We start from the raw sequence: 19,642 nt of genomic DNA on the forward strand, positions 1-19,642 counted from the left end.
CTGGGAGAAAAAAAATGGAAGGGGCAAATTTACAGAGGAAGCAGAAGGAGGAAAGGAGCTTTACCTGATCTTTGCAGGGATTCTGTATTCGTAGTTCTTCAGAAGGAAGATCGTATGGTAGATGATGGATGCTTCAGCAGAAAAACCAATGCTCGATGATGATGGATTGTAAATCGATTCCCGCCACTCGAAGATTTGCTGGAGCTTCAGACTAGTGGACTCTTTTCACCCAGGAAATGAGAAGAAAGACAAAGGGGAAATGAAGAGGATTACTGGAGCTTCAGGAATTATTGCGTGAGACAAAGTTGTTGTATGGAATGTTCAGAAAGAAAATGGATGGGTGAATGTAGATGGCCGATACCAGAAAAAAATGGATGATGCTCAACAGAGGAGGATTGATGTCTCTTCTTAAAGAGATCATCGAAGCTTTGGAAGAGGAAATGGTTGAAGATTAAGGGTGGAGAGAAGAGGGTATGTTGAGGATCGGATGATGGAGAAAGGAGGAGAGAGGCGCAGGAAGGAGTCATTGGAATTCTCCACTTTATCATAAAGGAGGTCCACTTTTTAAGAAATTTTTATAAAGTGGTTAAAAGTGAGGTTTTTGGCAAAATGGCTTCAAAAAGCTTAAAAATCATTCATTTTCTTGTAGCTTTTTCCATTTTTTTTGGTTTTTTATGTTATTTTTCCATTTTTTTGCATTTTTAGAATAAAATCCTAAAATTTTACGAGAAACCAAAGATTAAAACTATTTTTTTTGTGTGTTTTTGTAAAATATTTACAAAAGGGAGTTTTCTGAGAACTCAAGGCGACTTTTGAGAAAATTTCTTCAGAAAGTGGTTTTATGTCCGAATTTTTAGGAAATATTCGAGGTTTACAACCTCGAATTGAGAAATATAGGGTTGGGGATTCAACAGAGTGTCAGATGAATTGCTTGAGCCATTTAGAGCCATTTTTGGTATTTTTGTAATTTTAATTTGGAAATCGGACAACGGGGCTCAGATTTGGATTTAAAACACTGGGTTTGGATTCAGAATTGAATTTTGAGTATATCAATATGGAATTCATTCCGAAAATCTGAAAAATGACTGAAATTTAGCTTCGAAATCGCTTTGATTTTCTCAGAAAATGGAACCAGGGGCAAAAAGGTCACTTTTGCAAATCTTTGAAAATTTTGGGGTGTTCACACATAGCAAAACTCACGCACACACTGAAATGCCCACACCAGCACAGTGATGTAGCCCATTCACTGTCTCAAATGAAGCTTGTCCCTCGTGGCGGCCTGCAATGGGTTTCGGCTACTCTCAAGATTTGTCATAGTTAATTAAATTCAAAATTGCTTGTATTGCCTAAGAATCATTGCATTGATTGGATCCTTTTGCATATATTTTTGTTATTTGAATTTTAAATTGGATTTCAGTTTTTTTATTAGGCTTTAGGTTGATTTTGGATTCATAAACTTTTGCCTTTTTCTATAAACAATCATTGTTCAAACAAATTTGGGACAATTAGAGATTTATTTTTTATTCTTTTAACCTTCCAAAATTTTTGTTTTATCTTCAGTCGATTTTTAGTGTTTTGATAGTTTAGTATGCAATAGCATAGATCGTGGTGTAGTTTTTACTATCCCACTCTGGACCCTTGCATCATATTCATTAATCATTTGGAAGAAAATCACTATTTGAGGGAGCTTTAATCCCATGAACCATCCACACAGGCACTTGTGTGTGCATAAGTAAAGCAAAGATATAATCCAACCAAAAGAAGGTCCAAAATCTATAACCAATGATTATCAGGCAGCTCTCCTTCTCCAATATTTGATTGTTTCATCAACTGAATCTTATATATTTATTATTTATAATTTATTTAACAAGATATATGTTTTGTGAAGATTTTATTTTTTTAGAAGAAAGGCAAATATTCTCATTTTGTAGAAATTAATTCATGACATATACAAATATAATTAAAAACACGGTGATTGAGACAACTGAATTCGAGATGAGCTATCAAAAGAGGTCCCAATTCTAGAACCGCTAAACATGAGCATGTTGAACCAACATGTCCGGAAGCAAGACGTTGCTCCTGTTTTTTGCTTTCTTCAACATCATCCATTCTCTACACTTGTTGGTGGTTCTAACCTGTAATAACTTTATGCTTGGGGTTGCCCTCTAAAAAACAATCTCATTCTTGTGTAACCAAATCAGCTGCCATTGAAATCAAAACCCAGCTACTCCACTCGTAGTCCCTTTTGCCCGATCCTTTTGGGAGAGCGAGGAACACATCTCACAGACTGCAAAAACTATCAGCCGTAACCTCGTTCCAGAAGAACTCCTGCAGCTTTCTAAACCATATGCACCCAGCGAAGAGGTGCTCATTAGATTCCACAACACACTCACAAAAATAGCACGAACTAACCAGTTGAAACCCCATCAATTGGAGATTGTCATCAGTTTTTGTCATGCTGTGGAGAACGAGTCACCCTTGGAGGAAGGTCCCCCCCTCCCCCGTGATAGCGATCTGGCAGCCAGGTCGCAAAAAGGGTGGCCGGTATCTAGTAACAAGAGGTCATATTTTACTCTCCATCTTTCTCGTATTTTCACCTTATTTTGTCATTATTGTTCCTAATCCTCATTCCTGCCAATGATCACAGCAAATCCTAAAGTTGTTGGCTAAACTATGCTGTCTAGCTACATTAATTTGCCATTGTCCCTCAACCGACCAACTGTTGTGAAGTTTTTACATCTCAACATGTTTTTCAAAAAGTGGAAAGGGATGGCTCACAATGCATTTAAAACTTTACAATACAAAGTATTATAATCCGTTAATGTTTAGCACTTAATTTAAAGACATACCAAAATCTTGAAAATTCAGAATCTAAAACATACTTTTTACTTCCTTAAAAGAATATTAATTAAAAAATAAAAAATAAAAACAATATGTATTGTCTGATTGAAGAAAAACTCAACTGTTGGAGAATATATAAACACCATATGATAATCCATGATTGTAGAGGGTGTTCAAGTTCAGCTCATTTCTTGATTGAACTGAGCCATGGTTGAGTTCGTGAAAAGCCTGAGCCAAACAAGCAAAGTACAAGCTAGTTCATTTACAATATATATATATATATACTTGTTCATAGTTGAAAATAATAGAATTTACAACATAAACCTACTAAGCCAAACTCAAACTCGGCTCATTTACAAAATAAATTATTGTTTCAAACTTATAATGAATAGGATTTGAACTCTAAACTTATTGCGTGCAGGCTAAACACTTCAACCATGCATCGTTTCATTTCCAAGCGCAAGCTTTAAGATTTGAATATGAAGCATTTAGGAAACTGAAGTAGAAGAAAGTAATAATTGAAGAGAGAAAAAAGTAACATTAAAAAGGGTAGATAAAGCCTGCATTTTTGCTCATCCTTGAGCCTCTTCTCGAAAATAAGTCATAAATAAGTTTTACATGAAAAAATAATTACTAAAAGAACAATTCTTCTTATAAAGTAAAAGTGTAATTTCAATATCATGAAAGTTTGACATTTTACATGTGGGTGATTCCTTGGAATGGAGCCAATTGATATACAACGATGGGACTTCTGACTTTATGTTTTGAATCATCCCAAACAAGTGAAGCTGATGCCATAGGATTGGCGCCAAGAGGATCACCATTCACCTCTACCTTAATGGATAGACATTGTCCCCGTCTGCTAAATAAGAGAGTTTCTGGTGTGACACTGATCTTAAGCCCACTTGGGACATTGACCATTGCTTTGTAGACTGAAGTTGTTGCACCAACATTGGTCACTGTGCGATAGACCACGACATGGATCGGGTCGGATCCATTGTTAACTTGGACCTGCATCGATGGGTAGTTGAGACCATCATAGCCTTGGCCGACAGGTATGGCGGAGCAGTTGTTATATTGACCACCAGTCACGATTCCCAAGGCAGCACCGTCTATGTGATCTTTACAGAGAAATTGGGCGTATAACAATTGGTCCATGTCATACACTAGGCCTGGGTGAACAGCATGTCTTGGATCAAATAGACCCGAACCGTAGGCAAATTCTGCGTCCTCATTCAACCTTGGGTCCATCATCTTTGCTGGAAATGAGAAAGAAAAATGGTTAAAGATATGGTATAGGCACCTTTGAATCTTCAGACATAATGGGCTATCTGGGTTAGCAACTTCCAAGGTTAGGCACATCTAGAGCAGTTACGGTCATGGGTTGTATTCAATCCATCTTGTACATCTCACTTGGAAACCATGAGAATGTTAAAGCGGGGGGCCATACATAGATAGCTCCATCAAGTGAGATGTGCAGTTGCGATGGAATATAACATCATATCAAATAGCATGACAACTGCCCTCGTTGCAACTATTTGTAAGCACCTGCCATGGTTTTTTTTTTCCCCCTTATATTGGCAAAAATAGGCACCTACCATGTTGAGAATTGAGTATTCATTTCAATGGAGAGAGCAGAGACATTTTGCAAATTATTTTTATGAATTGCAATATAGAACTATTGGCATGTTATTTGGCGAATCTCTAATTATATTTTTGTTTGCAAAAGGCAAATCAATGGATTTCCAAATTCACACATTTACAGACCGAAGCAAAAACAGAGAACAACACTACTATTTTGATGCAATCTACCAACTATAGAATTCTTTGAGTGAAGTAAAGGATCAAACTTACGAAACCACAAAGACAGATCTATACATCTACAATCAGATACTAGTGTGTATTTTATTTGTTTTAAGGCATCATTGTCAATGCAAAGCAAATATTATAGAGGAAAAATATCAAATAAAACAAAATAGAAAACAAATTTACCTGTGGTCATGAGAGCAGACTTGATTGCAGCAGGAGACCAACGAGGGTGGAAAGACTTGACGTATGCAGCCGCACCACTCACATGAGGACATGACATTGAAGTTCCAGACATTATATTATAGTTAACCATTCGTTCGTCATCCTTCTTCCCAGTCGTTGAAGATAATGGTGTATATGCGGCCAGAATATCTAGCCCAGGGGCAGTGATATCAGGCTGTAATCAAGGGTATGGTTATTAGATCAAGCAACAATGATTAGCACTATCCGATCATTTAGAGGACAGAAGGGGATGCATGGCATCCAGTCATTGGGCAAAGTACCTACTCAGCCAATGACCCGATTTGCTCTCCCTTTTAAGCATGTAAAATAGTGCATTACCTTGAGGATTCTTGGTGAGAGTGTATTCGGGCCACGAGATGAGAAAGATGCAATTTGTGGAATGCTCACATTAACTGTATAAGACTTGTATATAACTGCATAAGGCGACCTTCAAGAAAAATAGAGGAAAAAATCAATTTTAATGGATGATGTTTGGAACAATCTTTGTGCAACAAGTATATACGTGATGTAATATAGCAATTCATAGAGCTTTGGAGAATAATTAAGATGGCAAAATCAGGTTTTTGGAAGATCTGTTGGCTTCAGTCTCCCATTGCAGACAACGTTGTCAAGAGTTGGCAGTCTTATTGATGTGGCCAAATATCGTGGGTGGGCTTTAATTAGAGTTCCAGATATGACTGCTCCATTGCTTAACTTTATATTGACATCGAATTGCTTCTCAAATACGAATTTGGGTGATATTCAAGGATGGGTTTGTGTCACAAATAACCCTATCCTCCACTGGAATTAGCTAGATGAACAAGGTTAGGGGCCCAACCGAGAAGGAAGGAGCTGTAGGCTGACAGAGAAGGACTGTCACCTACGATACACGCCACCGCGCAACAACAACAACAACGCAATTGCGCAAAAAGGGAGTGAAGATGATTGTATAGTGGTGGTCAATGCATGGAAGCCTCTCACTTCAAGGTTTCATTGTAACCGTTACCCATGTCAGGAATTTAAGTGAGGAGATCGAGTTTCAATTTACTTACCTAGTGGAATTGATGTAATCATTTATTGTCATTGATTTGTTGGTATCCACTAAAATTGCTGGTAGAGCAAAAGGGAAAGCTGCGTCTTGGCTTTTGTAACTCTGAAAGATGATTCCAGCCCCTCCAATGTCCCTAACACTGGAGTCAAGGTCTCCTTTTACCAAATCACAAAGAACAATCTTCCCTTTCACCTTGTTGGGATCTAGAGTCTGATCACAAAAACTGCAAACAAATTGTTAAGCAATCATGAGTACAAGCTATAATCCTATTGCAGACATTTTATAGTGTGCGAATCTTCAACCCACTTTTGAAAAATATTTTTTGACAAATATAACCGTACGGATCGGATCTCTATGGTCAAAAACCTAAGGATTGCCTCTTGTAGCGAATTCTTTTAAGAAGTACGTAAGATTTTATATATATATAAACACATATATATATATATATATACACTACAGGCGCAAACGAACCCCAAGAATTTCTAAAAATTATCTTGAACTTTCCCGAGGAACGCAAAGACTATACAAGTATGCAGTTGTTCTTACGTTGGATATGGCCCGTAGCCACCTGAACTGCTTCTTGCCTGGGCCCCAGTGATGAGTGGGTAATATTTCTTATTCGGGGAATAAGTATTTAATGATATGCCCTGTCATTTTAAAAAGAAGAACCAAATTAACAAACTTAATATATAAGCTAAAACAAGCGACCTAGCTAGAAAAAAAGATTGTGAAGAAAATTTTTAGTGAAGAGCCAAAGGTATACTGTAATCTGCATGCCATTGCCCAGTGCAAGTTTGGTTCTGAACTGCCGATCAATGGAACTCGCCGCCACCGTAAGGATCCATGGTGACACATTCTCCACCATGCCTGGGTCAGGGCCATCGTTCCCGGCCGACGCCACCGTGATAATTCCCTTACTCATGGCATGAAACGACCCGATCGATATTGCATCCTTGAGGTATCCATTGTTCATGCCGCCTATGGAGATTGAGATCACATCAACACCATCGGCGATGGCATCGTCGAAGGCAGCAAGAATGTCGATGTCGGAGCAGCCAGTGTCTTCCCAGCATACCTTGTATGCAGCAAGGCGAGCTGCAGGGACTGCACCCCGCGCAGTGCCATTAGCAAGCCCATACATGCTTGCGTTTGGAACTTGGACACCAGCTGCAGTTGATGCTGTGTGGGTGCCATGACCCTTAGTGTCAACTGTAGATAGTATATCAGAGGGTTGAAGTTGCGTGAAGGGTCCGTCTATTCTATAATAGTTGGCTCCGATGAGTTTGTTGTGTCAATTTAATTATTGAAGGTTGGGAGTGTAAATCTTTGAATGAATCAGAGAGAGAGAGAGAGAGAGAGAAAGCAAGTTCATTTGGCTTCGCCAAAAATATTAAAAAACAAAAAACCAGTAACAAAGACCATCATAAGTGTTTAATTTGGTGCACCTCTCTTTCCATTATTCGATCCACATATTTTTTGCGTTGGGAGTGTTAACTTGTATAGTGTAACTAGTGTCCTGCAATCCGGCGCTATAGATGTGTTTTGATATGGTCAATTGGCTAAGAATCTACAGTTGAATTATGCTTTTTTGACAAAATTACGTTAACTTTCTGATGAAAAACATGCTTTTTTGGGTTTAGAAAGATAACAATAATTATGGGATATTGATTTTTCAAACCCTAATAAAAAACTTGTTTATGTACCAAAAATTTGAATGATGCGAGACTAATTCACTTTATTCTTGACAGTTTTGCTCTTTTGTCTGGTCAAAATCATAGCGAACAATTGAATTTTTTGAGGTAACAACTTACATGGCACATGATTTTCTCAAGTGATAACTTACACAAGTAGTTTAACCAAGGCACCTAAATTTTTCAGGCAACAAAAAGGCAAAAATATTAAGAAAAAACTTAATGGACAGATTTGTCATAGTTTCTAAGACCTTCTCATAGGCTTATCTATCCAAATTAACTTTTGCTAGCGACATTGTTGTTTATCTTGTGAATCATGTGAATTTAGCATAATAGTACTATAGCAAGTGATGAGATATCACTTGCTGCAACAGAGGATAGAGAATAGAAAAAACACAGTTACAGTCCACTGATCCCAATACACCTGCTACAAAAAACATTAGCAGATGCAGAAAACATAGATAAGCAACCACATTAGACTACACTAGAGTCAAACTATGAGTCCATACAACTTCCATTTGACTGCAGATCATCCAGCTGATTGAAAAAACACAGTTACAGCCCACTCAGCCAATCACTTGTATATATAGGAGTTGTTTGCACACTTTTGTTCTCATTGCTTTTACTAAGAATTTCTTCAATAAAAGCTTTATTTTTTATATTTTGTTCTCTTGTATTAGCCCTTGTAGGCTTCTTGTATTGTCCTTAAAGGACTCGTGGTTGAGCACATAGTGAATCTGCTATTGTATGCCTTTAGTGGCTCTTGTCTTTTCATCTTCCACTTCTTTCATTACATCATAAGAAAGAGAGGTTGTGCCCTACCGTTTCCAAGGCCTTTAAAATGGAACCTATAGAAAAGTTGTCCTGAGTAAATATGTTGTAAGCTAACAGCAACCATGTAACAATTGATTGCTTTTTGTTTGAAACTCACCAAACATAAAGAGGAATAAGGTTCACACACGTCTAGCTGGCTGAAAGACTCATTAAAAGCTCATCTTTTTAACATGAAATGTTGTCATGAAACTTATCGAACTGCATGTATAACCTTGGAGTAGTAAAACCAATCACTATAGAGATTGAAAATTTGTATAGAAACTCCCTTACAAACAAGCTACATGGATGATATTTTGGAATGCTCTTTTTTAAAACACTTATTTTCAATAAAACTTTGGAAAATCGTCAACCAAAAATATAAAAACCGACTTTCCACAAAGTGGTAAGTACGGGTCGATCCTCAGGGAACAGGAATTAATAACTACAATTCTAGAAAATTTAATTTATTAATATCAAATGGCAATCTACAATTATAAAGTGAATACAAATACAATTAAGCACTAAAAGAACACTAAACAAGCATTCAGTCTTCTGCACCACACCAAGGGTATTTCTGTCTTTTCGCCACTTAGAGAATCTTCTCACTTGTATAATAACCCTGGAAACTAAATATGCTTTTCAACCTAAAAATGCAGAAAAATACAAAGTTAGTTTTCTATTTTAATTATGCAAACAACAACTAAAACTATATCTAATTCTACGAAAATAATAAACAAATGCTACTTATCAAACAAAAATTGAATAAAATACTAAATTAATTCTAAACTTAACCAAATTACTTCTACTAATGCTGTATGATGATTATGCAAATTCTAAAATACAGAAACTACTGAAAACAAACCTAAAATGCCGAAACTAAGAAAATTACGAAACTGCCCCTAACTAGTGTAAACTAGCAATCTGACAGGTTATCGGAAAACCACTGTTTGACAGGCAAACGAGGTCCGATTTTCCCGAAATTTGTTCTGTTCTGCAACTGACAGATTAAACAAATTGACAGTTTTTACAGAATTGAAAAACAGTATCTGGAACTCCAGATATAAGCGTTTCAAATCTGGGAAAAATCAGGATATCGTCAGTCCTGTAATTTAAAATCCAGAAAAAGCGGTTTTCACAAAACGCTTAAAGATCAGACCAAATCAACTCCGAATGAACTGAAATTTGGTCTGCAGTTAAATAACACGTTAATAAAGTGAATAGAAGAAAAAAATTTGGAAAACACAGAATTTTTGCTCAGAAAATAATTCTGTTGCGACAGGGCAAAAATCTGGTTTTTATTTGAGTGCACTATTCACTTTATGAACCTGTTTACCCCCTATCAAATGTAATCTACACCTAATGCAATCTAAATGACATTGTATAACAGTGTATATGCAGATGAATATTAGGAAAACACTAAATGCACGACGAACAAAACACTACAAGCAATTTATGACTAGAACGAAGTTAACTAACAATAGACATGCAACTATGCTCAATAATGAAATACAATCTAACTACTAAGTTAACTAATATCTAACTATCATTCAAACCACAATGAAACACATTTCATACATACTAAATAAATATGCTATACGTACACACACTTCTACACTAAAACTAAATTAGATAAATAAACTAATTAATATAGAAATCAAAAGAAATAATAAGAAATGACTTACTTAACTAAAGAACGAAGGCTAAGGTTAGGTTTCACTTGGTTGACTCGACTAGGATCGGTTTCGACTTGAGTAGGTTCAGTTTGGGTTTGGATGCACTCGGATGGGATTAGGTAGGCTCGATTTGACTAGGTTGAAAGAGATAGGTTCGAGCTAAGGTTAACTCACTAATTGGATTCGGTTTTGAGTTACCTTAATCAACTAGGTTCGGTTGACTTAGGTGGACTCGGTTTGACCTTAGTTAAGGTTGGGTTGGGTTTGGCTAAGGTTGACTCGATCTCGGATTGGTCTTGACTTGGACTTAGGCTAGGCTAGGGTTTGAACTTGGTTTAGGATAGACTTAGTCAACTAGGTTCGGGTTGACTTAGACTCAACTAAGTTGGACTCAACTTAGGTTCGACTAGGCTCGAATGGGCTAAGGTAAGCTCGGTTTGACTCACTAGGTTTAGACTAAGTTTTTACCCGAGTTAGGTCTTTGACTAGGTTTAACCAAGGTTGGGTTTTGGATTTAGGTCTAGCAAGACTAGGATGAACTCGGTTTAGGTAGGCTTGAACTAAGTTGAATCAACTAGGTTTGACTTAGATAGGTTAGGTAGACTAGGTTGACCTAACTTAGGTTAGGGTTGACTCCACTAAGCTTGACTAAGGTTGGGCTTTGGTCTTAGACTCGACCTAAATGCGGTTTAGGCTTTGACTTGGGCTAGGCTAGGTTTTGACTAGACTCAAAGGGGGTGTAGACTAGGGGTTGACTCGACCTAGGCTCGGTTTGACTAGGTTAGGTCTAGACTAAAGTAGTAACCTCCTAATTAAGCTACAATTAATCCAAAGTTCACGATTTTAATGGAGGAGGTTGGAAAAAGGAATGTAATAATTACCAATGTTCAAACTTTGAAATGCTTTGGATTCTCAAAAATCGCCCCATTTAAAGAGGGAGTTACACTCCTTAATTGCCTTTAATGCCTTTTTGGAAATCTGAAAAGGCCAATCTAGAAATCCACGATTTTTGCTTTTCAAGATGGAATTAAAATGCTTTTAATGCTCTATGGAAATCGTGTAACCTAGATTGGAATTTTGGTTTAATTGCAAAACACTTTCCAAAGTTAAGGAGTAACTCCTTCATTAATGCACATTCAAAATTCAAATCTTCCTTAAATGCCTCACACGATTTTTGAAGAATATCCTTTTTCCAAAAGCTTTCCAATTTTCAATTACTTTAATTGCCTCCCTTCTCAAAAATCGCCAACTTCAATGGATGCTACTTTCTAAACTAATAGACTTAATTATACCTAGGGAACAAAAGAACATAAATGGAAAATCGATTTCCTAGGAGTTAATGCTAACCTAATTCCAAAACTTACCTAAATACAACCCTAAAAACGGCTAAAACAATAAACCCTAATACATTGAACCTAGACAACCTAATTAAACCTACCTAATTGCAATTAAGAATTACCAAAAACAGCTTAGAGCTCGAATTGAGCTCTAATGGCTGCCGCCCCTCCTTGGGGAAGAAGAAGACTAAAAAAAAAAAAAATACAACCTAGAAGAAAATGATTAAACTAAACATCAAACACTTTTGATAAAACTAAATTAAAATCTAATAAAAAGAACTCCTAATTACACAAAGGCAAACATAAACAACACTATGCTGGAATTCATAAAAAAAAACATCAAGAATTAAGACTCGATTTTTGGAATTTTCTCAATAGACCTAAAACACAAAAAAACACAAAATGATAAAAACGATTATCTAGAGTAGTCCTAAAATGCTAACTCTACCACAACACACTTTGCAACACTGTAAAATCAATAAAATATGCAGACATGCAGTATGAAGTAGAAGCTTACACACACACCACTAGCAGACAAAATAAAAGAAATCGGCTAGATGAGATTCTAGCCGATTTTCACAATTTGAATAAAAAATCTTTAAAAATCAAAGACACCCAAATCAAGCAATGACTCAACCCTCAATAGATCTGCAAGAACTCACTAGAATCGGATCTATAAAGGGTCTATTAACCCAGCATGGCTGCTAAAACCCGAACTAAGGCAAAAATTGAAAATAAATCAAAATCGGCTAGAATGGATCTAGCCGATTTTTAATGAAAAATGCCTTTCTTCAAGTCCCCAACACCCAAAATAACTCAAACTGATCTTTTTGAAGGCTTTTTCTGTAGAACTAACACAAACACACACATTGGATAAGACAACCCAAATCGGCTAGAAGAACCTCTAGCCGATTCACACGTTTTTCTTGAAAAGTGATGAAAATCGGTACTCGAACATGCAAACAATGAAACAATCCTAGGTCTAACGTGCTGGTCTATGCACGAATACTATTCTAAGGTTGAAACAAAAAGAAAACCAAGAAACATACAGAAAATAACAAAACCAAAAACCACACACAAAAATCGGTTTTATCTAGAAGAGAAGGAAGAAGAAGACCTACCTTTTGGAAGATCCGACGACCGGGGGGTGAAGAAGAGCGGACCGTGGCTGGAGGTAGACGTCTTCTACAGTTCAAGGATGTTGTACTTCACCAAAAACGGCACCTATTGCAGCTGCTACACGTTGGAGATCCACCGATGATGGAATGTGAGCCGATTCGCGATCGGAGGGTGTAGAAAGCCGGATGGAGGTAGGGCCGGCTCACCTTGGTGTTGTGTTGCGCACTCCCGCCCAAGGTTAATGGTCTCCACCTCTGCTACACCTGCAAAAGTACAGAAAAATGGTGAAAAGACAGCAAGAAATAAGAAAGAAAGGAAAAGAAACCAAAGAAAGCTTGAAAATATGCTTGAAAATCAAGCATAGGTCGATCTTCAATGGCCAACACTTGGGAAAGATGGAGAGGAAGGAGCTGCTGCTGTAGAGTCACTGTAGGGGGCGTCCAAACACAGCCAAAGACGCCTAGGGCTTCTCTAAAAAGTATATTTATACTTTTTGGAATTTGCAAAAACAATGTTATAAAAAAAATATTTTCTAGGCGCCTCTTTTTGGGGGGTTTTCAGAAAAACTTTTTGAAATGGATCTGGATAGGCGTATGGGTTGGGTTTTGGACTTTTAAAGAGTTGATCCAAGGTCCAATTGACCTAATTGGGTCGGATATGGATCCGATCCACCTCGAAATCCATGCCCAAACACTGAAATAGCCATAACTCTTTCATTTTAACTCTGATTTTTCTGAAATTCGAACCATAGCCCCTTACTATCAAAACACATCTAAACATGGGTTTAAAACCTTAAACTTGACACAAAATGCATGAAAAACTTGTTTACATGATGTGCAATTCATGCATCATCAAATACCCCCATGCTTGAATGTTTGTTAGTCCCTTAACAAACCCTAATCATGATATGCACTGAAGACAAGAAATGCTAAGCATGAATGCATAATACTAACTCACTTTCGTAGGAATCACAGTTGCATTTAGCGTATGCAACAAGCCCTTTAAACCCCTAGCTTACACTAGTGGATGAGTAAGGTCTCGTGAGGGTTTGCAGCGATGCTACCCACAAACATCAATAAAATGCAAGGATGATCTTTCAAAAATATTAGGCTCTTAAGAATGCAGTTGTAACAAATCTTTCCTGTAATTGACATTCTCAAAACAAGTTTAAAAATCTCATGCCTCCACAGTAAAAATTCTTTTCTTTCACTTTTCTCATATTGTAGCTAGTTCATGATTTTTCTCCGAAAGTCAAATATTCTCATGTTTTACTCATTTATTCTCACTTGTATATTTTCTGCACAGTAATGCACATATATACTTAAGCAATGAAAATTTTCTCATTTTGCACATTCTCTTTTTTTTTTTTTTTTCAATTTCACTCTCTTTTTCTTTCAACTTTTGATTTCTTGCGCAATCTTCTCGTATGAGCACTATTTCGAATAGTCAGTTTTCGTGACCCGTGTAGCGAGCTTTGGGTCAGTGACTCCCAAGTCGGCCGACCTTAGGGCACTAGATACAGAGTATCCCTCGGACTTAATTGCTCGAGTCACTAGACCTTCTATTCTAATAGTTTACGTATAGTCTTCCTCTTGTCATGTGCAATGTCTCTATCTCTTAGGCTTTCTATGCAGTCCATGTAACAAGCTTTCGAACCGGTGGCTCCCAAACCAGCTGGCTTTGGGGCACCAGATGTAAAACACCCTTCAGATTCTACTTACTCGAACTACAAAGGCCACAGATATCGACTTAGACAAGAGATGATCTCCTTCGTTATCCTTTTCGTTAAGATACTCAAACACTTCATCTCGTGTCTGAGTTCTACTACTAGGATTCACGAAGACATCAACAACTAAACGTAACTCTATTCTTTTAAACTCATTTTTCAAACACATCTTTCCATTGCTTATTTCTTTCACAAAACATACTGTGCATACTTATACAAAAGTGATTCAAAATTTTCTAACAATCAAATACTATCTTTTCTTTGAATTATCTCATAAACAACTACTATATTTGATTCAGTTCAGAAAAAAAATTTATGGGGCTTAAAAATTTTTAAACTGTTAGATTATGCCAAAAACAATCATATATGCTACACTTTGTTCTTAAATGCCTACTTTGATTACCAGTCATACAAAAAATTTTTGTGTATTTTTGTGTGCATGCATCTAAACCACCCCCCCATGCTTGAATGACACTGTCTCTAGTGGCATACAAAATGAATAAAAATGTAATGCAAATGCACACTAAAAGACACTAACAAAAATATGGGAGAAAGGATAGATACAACCTGATTTGCTCTGAGCTTTTGAAGTTGATTTTCCTCTGATTCTTGAATTCTTTGAAAACTCTTCTCTGTACCTGGTAATTGATACACTAATTGTTAAGTTCATCCTGCATACATCAAAACACAAATTAGCACATGTGAAATGAAATACTAAATAAATAAAAACTCTGAAATGAAAAATAAATAATGTACATATGATACATCCCTCTGGTCGAATCTTCATGCCTTCGTGAGATGCACTATCTCACACTCACCATCCTGTAAGGCATCTGAAATGAATGGCTTCAGTCTTTGCCCATTTACTTTGAATGTACCTTGGGTCATAGGATCGAATAATGTCACTGCTCCATGGGGAAATACTTCTTTTACAATGTATGGACCTGTCCATCTCGATCTTAACTTCCCTGGGAATAAATGTAAACGAGAATTGTATAGCCACACTTTCTGATCTGGCTCAAACACTTTTCTGACAATATGCTTATCATGAAATGCTTTTGTGCGAGCCTTGTATAATTTGGCATTCTCATATGCATCATTCCTGAGTTCCTCTAATTCTGAGAGCTACAGTGCTCTCTCTTTGCCAGCCTGGGTGAGGTCAAAATTTAATTTCTTGATAGCCCAGTACGCTCTATGTTCTAACTCGACAGGAAGATGACATGCTTTCCCGAATACAAGGCGATACGGGGACATGCCAATGGGAGTCTTAAATGCAGTTCTATATGCCCAAAGTGCATCATCTAAGCGCTGGGACCAATCCTTGCGGTCCGGACGAACTGTCTTTTCTAAAATTCGCTTAATCTCCCTATTAGACACTTCAACCTGTCCACTAGTCTGCGGATGATATGGAGTGGTGAATCTGTGATTGACAGAATATCTTCTCAGCAGAGAAGCTATCTGAACATTCCTAAAATGCTTGCCACCATCGCTAATCATCGCACGTGGCACTCCAAAACGACTGAAAATGTTGTGCTTAATAAACTTAAGCACTACTCTGTGATCATTGGTCTTGGTGGCCACAGCCTCGACCCACTTGGACACATAATCAACCGCCACCAGAATATATAAATTTCCGAATGAGGGCGGAAATGGTCCCATGAAATCAATGCCCCAAACATCAAAAATTTCGACTATCAAAATCGGCAGCAAGGGCATCATGTCCCTCTTGGACATGTTTCCAATCTGCTGACATCGCAGGCATCGCCTACAGAACTCATGAGCGTCCCTGTGGAGTGTGGGCCAATAAAATCCTGACTGCAAAACCTTTGCAGCCGTCTTCCTACTACTAAAATGCCCTCCACAGGCTAACGAATGGGAAAAATTCAAAATGGATTGGTATTCCTCCTCCGGAACGCATCTCCTAATGATCTGATCTGCACAGTATTTGAACAACTCCGGTTCATCCCAATAATAGTGCCTCACCTGAGATAGGAACCTCTCACGCTCATTCTTGTTCCAATGCTCAGGTATCTGCCTCGAAACCAGATAGTTCACAATATCTGCAAACCAGGGTAACTGCGATGTACTGACTGACATGATCTGCTCGTCGGGGAAAGAATCATTGATCGGTCTCTGATCCTGCGTGGTCTCCACGATCAGTCTGGAAAGATGGTCTGCTACTACATTCTCGCTTCCCTTCTTATCTCGAATCTCGAGATCAAACTCCTGTAGTAGTAGGACCCAACGAATTAATCTCGGTTTGGTGTCTTTCTTATTCAACAAATATTTCAATGCAGAATGATCAGAATAGACAACCACCTTCGAACCGAGTAAATAGGACCTAAATTTATCCAATGCGAAAACTACCGCAAGTAGTTCCTTCTCTGTCGTAGTATAATTCATCTGTGCATCAGACAGAGTTCTACTCGCATAGTAGATCACATAGGGCTTCCTATCAATGCGTTGTCCTAGAATGGCCCCCAGAGCATAATCAGAAGCATCGCACATAATCTCAAATGGGAGAGTCCAATCTGGAGGTCTCAAAATAGGTGCAGTAATCAAGGCCTCTTTGAGAATCTCAAAGACCTTCATACAATCCTCACCGAAAACAAAGGGCTGGTCTTTCTCCAATAACGTGCAAAGCGGTCGAGAGATTTTGCTGAAATCTTTTATGAACCGCCTGTAAAATCCCGCATGCCCTAAAAATGATCGAATCTGCCTCACAGAGGTGGGTGGAGTCAAACGAGAAATGGATTCCACCTTCGCTCTGTCAACCTCAATACCACGCTTGGACACAATGTGTCCAAGTACAATCCCCTCATGGACCATAAAATGGCTCTTTTCCCAACTTAGGACGAGATTGGTCTCCACACACCTACTCAATACTCGAGCAAGTTTGTGGAGGCAATCTTCAAAAGAAGAGCCATACACAGAAAAGTCGTCCATAAAAACTTCCATCACATCATCAATCATGTCCGAGAAGATAGCAAGCATGCACCTCTGAAAAGTAGCCGGGGCATTACAAAGCCCAAAAGGCATACGTCTAAATGCGAAGGTGCCATAAGGACATGTAAACGTGGTCTTCTCTTGGTCGTCAGGATGGACAGCTACCTGATTGTATCCTGAATATCCGTCTAGAAAGCAGTAGTAGCTCTGTCCTGCGAGTCGCTCTAAGATCTGATCAATGAATGGCAATGGGAAATGATCTTTCCTAGTTGCCACATTCAACTTCCTATAATCGATGCAGACTCGCCATCCTGTAGTGGTCCTCATCGGAATTCTCTCACCCTTCTCATTCTCAACCACAGTGAGTCCTTGTAAGACCCGCAATTTTTCAAATAACTCTGAATAAATTCCTGAGGCATTCTTCAGTGAAAAATAGCATTTTTATCGTAAAGCGAATCAAACTGATTCCTGCGATCCAAATATACTTAGGATATTCGTATCTTCACGAATATATGCTCAAACGCTCTGGAGATCATAACTTCCTCCCTGCTCGAAATCAAGAGATTCCTGCGAGCCAACTTTCTTAGTTGCATAAATACGAAGATAATGGCCTACTCAGAATTTTTCGGAAAAAATGCCGAAAACTCAACTTTTTTGCGGGACCCACGAAAATGTTGGTGGGACCCACATAAATATTCTTCAGAAAATATCCGGTGGGACCCACGAAAATATCTCATGGAAATATCTTAGATGGATAAGATCAAACAGTCAGATGGATAAGATCAAACAGTCAGATGGATAAGATCAAAGGGAATTTCTGAAAAAGCTATGGACTAAAATGGAAATTCTGAAACTTGGGGCTCAAGTTTCAGAATCTATAAATAGAGGAGCCCCCCTCCTTTGAAAAATCGTCTAGCCCTCTCTCTCTCCTCCTTTTCCAAACCTCCCCTACCTAGCCTAGCCCACCTGAGCCCACCTGACCTGGTCTGAACCTGCCTGACTTAGCCTGAGCCTGCCTGACCTGGTCCTAACCCACCTGACCTAGGTCTGAACCCACCTGACCTAGCTCAAACCCAGTTGACTTGACTTGAACCTAGTTGGGTTGGAAGTCAAAGTCAAAGTCCTTTTTGGTCCAGCTTTTGGTTTGGATTTCTGAACCCAGACTTAGCCTACTTGAGCTGAGTTCGAATCTGCTGAACCCAGTTGACTTGGATCGAACCCTGTTTGGTTCAAACCACTTAGGTTGAGTAGCTTGACCTGCTCTACCTCTTTCTCAACTAAGTCAGCTTCATCTGACTTAGTCTGACCTCTCGAAAGAAGGCTCGAAGCCGAAGAAGCAACCCGGAGCCGTTTCTTCCACGATTTGAAGTAAGTTCGCTTCATTAAACCATCTCTCTCAAGTATTTTATTGTTTGTATATAGCATATACTTTCTGAAGTAGTATCTTGCTTTAGTTCTTGGTTGAGCCCTCTAGGACACTTCGGTGTTCACGCGCTCGCCTCGTAACTATCGTCGGATATATATGTTCGAATACGCAGTATATGCGTTCTTCAAAATAGTATCTCACCCTAGTTCTTGGTTAAGCCCTTTAGGACACTTCAGTGTTCACTCGCTCGCCTCGTAACTATCGTTGGATACAGATCTAGGTGTATATCTGCTGATACTGCCGACGCGTCTTATATCGCACAGGCCATGTAATTTACCTTTGCCGTCGCGTCGTATGATGCCAAGGCTCCCTGCTTTCTGTACTTCCGATTACTGCACTTCCGATTATGCATTTACTTACGCTGTCGCGTCGAACGATGCCAAGGCTCCTGCTTTCTGCAATGTATTTACTTACGCCGTCGCGTCGAACGATGCCAAGGCTCCTGTTTTGTTATATATGTAGAATATTTCGTTCAGTTACACACCCTGAACAATAGTATATGCATTTCCTTTACGCCGCCGCTGTATAAAGCACAGGCTTCTGCTTATATTACATATATGGCGCGTAAGTGAGCGTTCAAACGGAGATCAACTCCAAAATCGCCCATGCGATTCCCTTACCGCTCCTCGTACAAGATTCTGCTTGACGAATGAAGCCCCTATTGGAAAGGCTTCGCCTTTTGGCAAAATGCTCTTTACGTAAATACTAAATCAATTACGTATGGCCTGGCTATGGCCCAAGGTTCCTGCAACCTTGATGGATGCAAAGTACGCACAACGGTGCGCATCCATTTCCCGAGTTAAGCGTAGCGATTTCCCACCAAAGAGGGGAGATGCCGCTGAAACGGATAAAAGAAACGCACGCTTTCTCCGTAAAAGAGAGGAAGTGCTGCTGAAATTCCTGAAGGAGCTAAGAATGGCTCAGAAAGAACGTAGCAGAAGTGCTACCCAGTTATGGAACGCCTTCTACAATGTAGAAAGGTTCGTCG

General features: G+C 38.6%; 1 pseudogene; it reads right to left on the reverse strand.

The window, feature by feature from the left end:
- The window catches only part of LOC149842970 (subtilisin-like protease SBT4.14), a 30,074-nt pseudogene extending 23,010 nt beyond the window's left edge, over positions 1–7,064 (reverse strand).
- Between the last annotated feature and the right edge of the window lie 12,578 nt (positions 7,065–19,642).

The sequence above is a fragment of the Nuphar pumila genome, chromosome 3 (genome assembly GCF_984573655.1).
Source record: "Nuphar pumila chromosome 3, dmNupPumi1.hap1.1, whole genome shotgun sequence".
Lineage (NCBI taxonomy): Eukaryota > Viridiplantae > Streptophyta > Magnoliopsida > Nymphaeales > Nymphaeaceae > Nuphar > Nuphar pumila.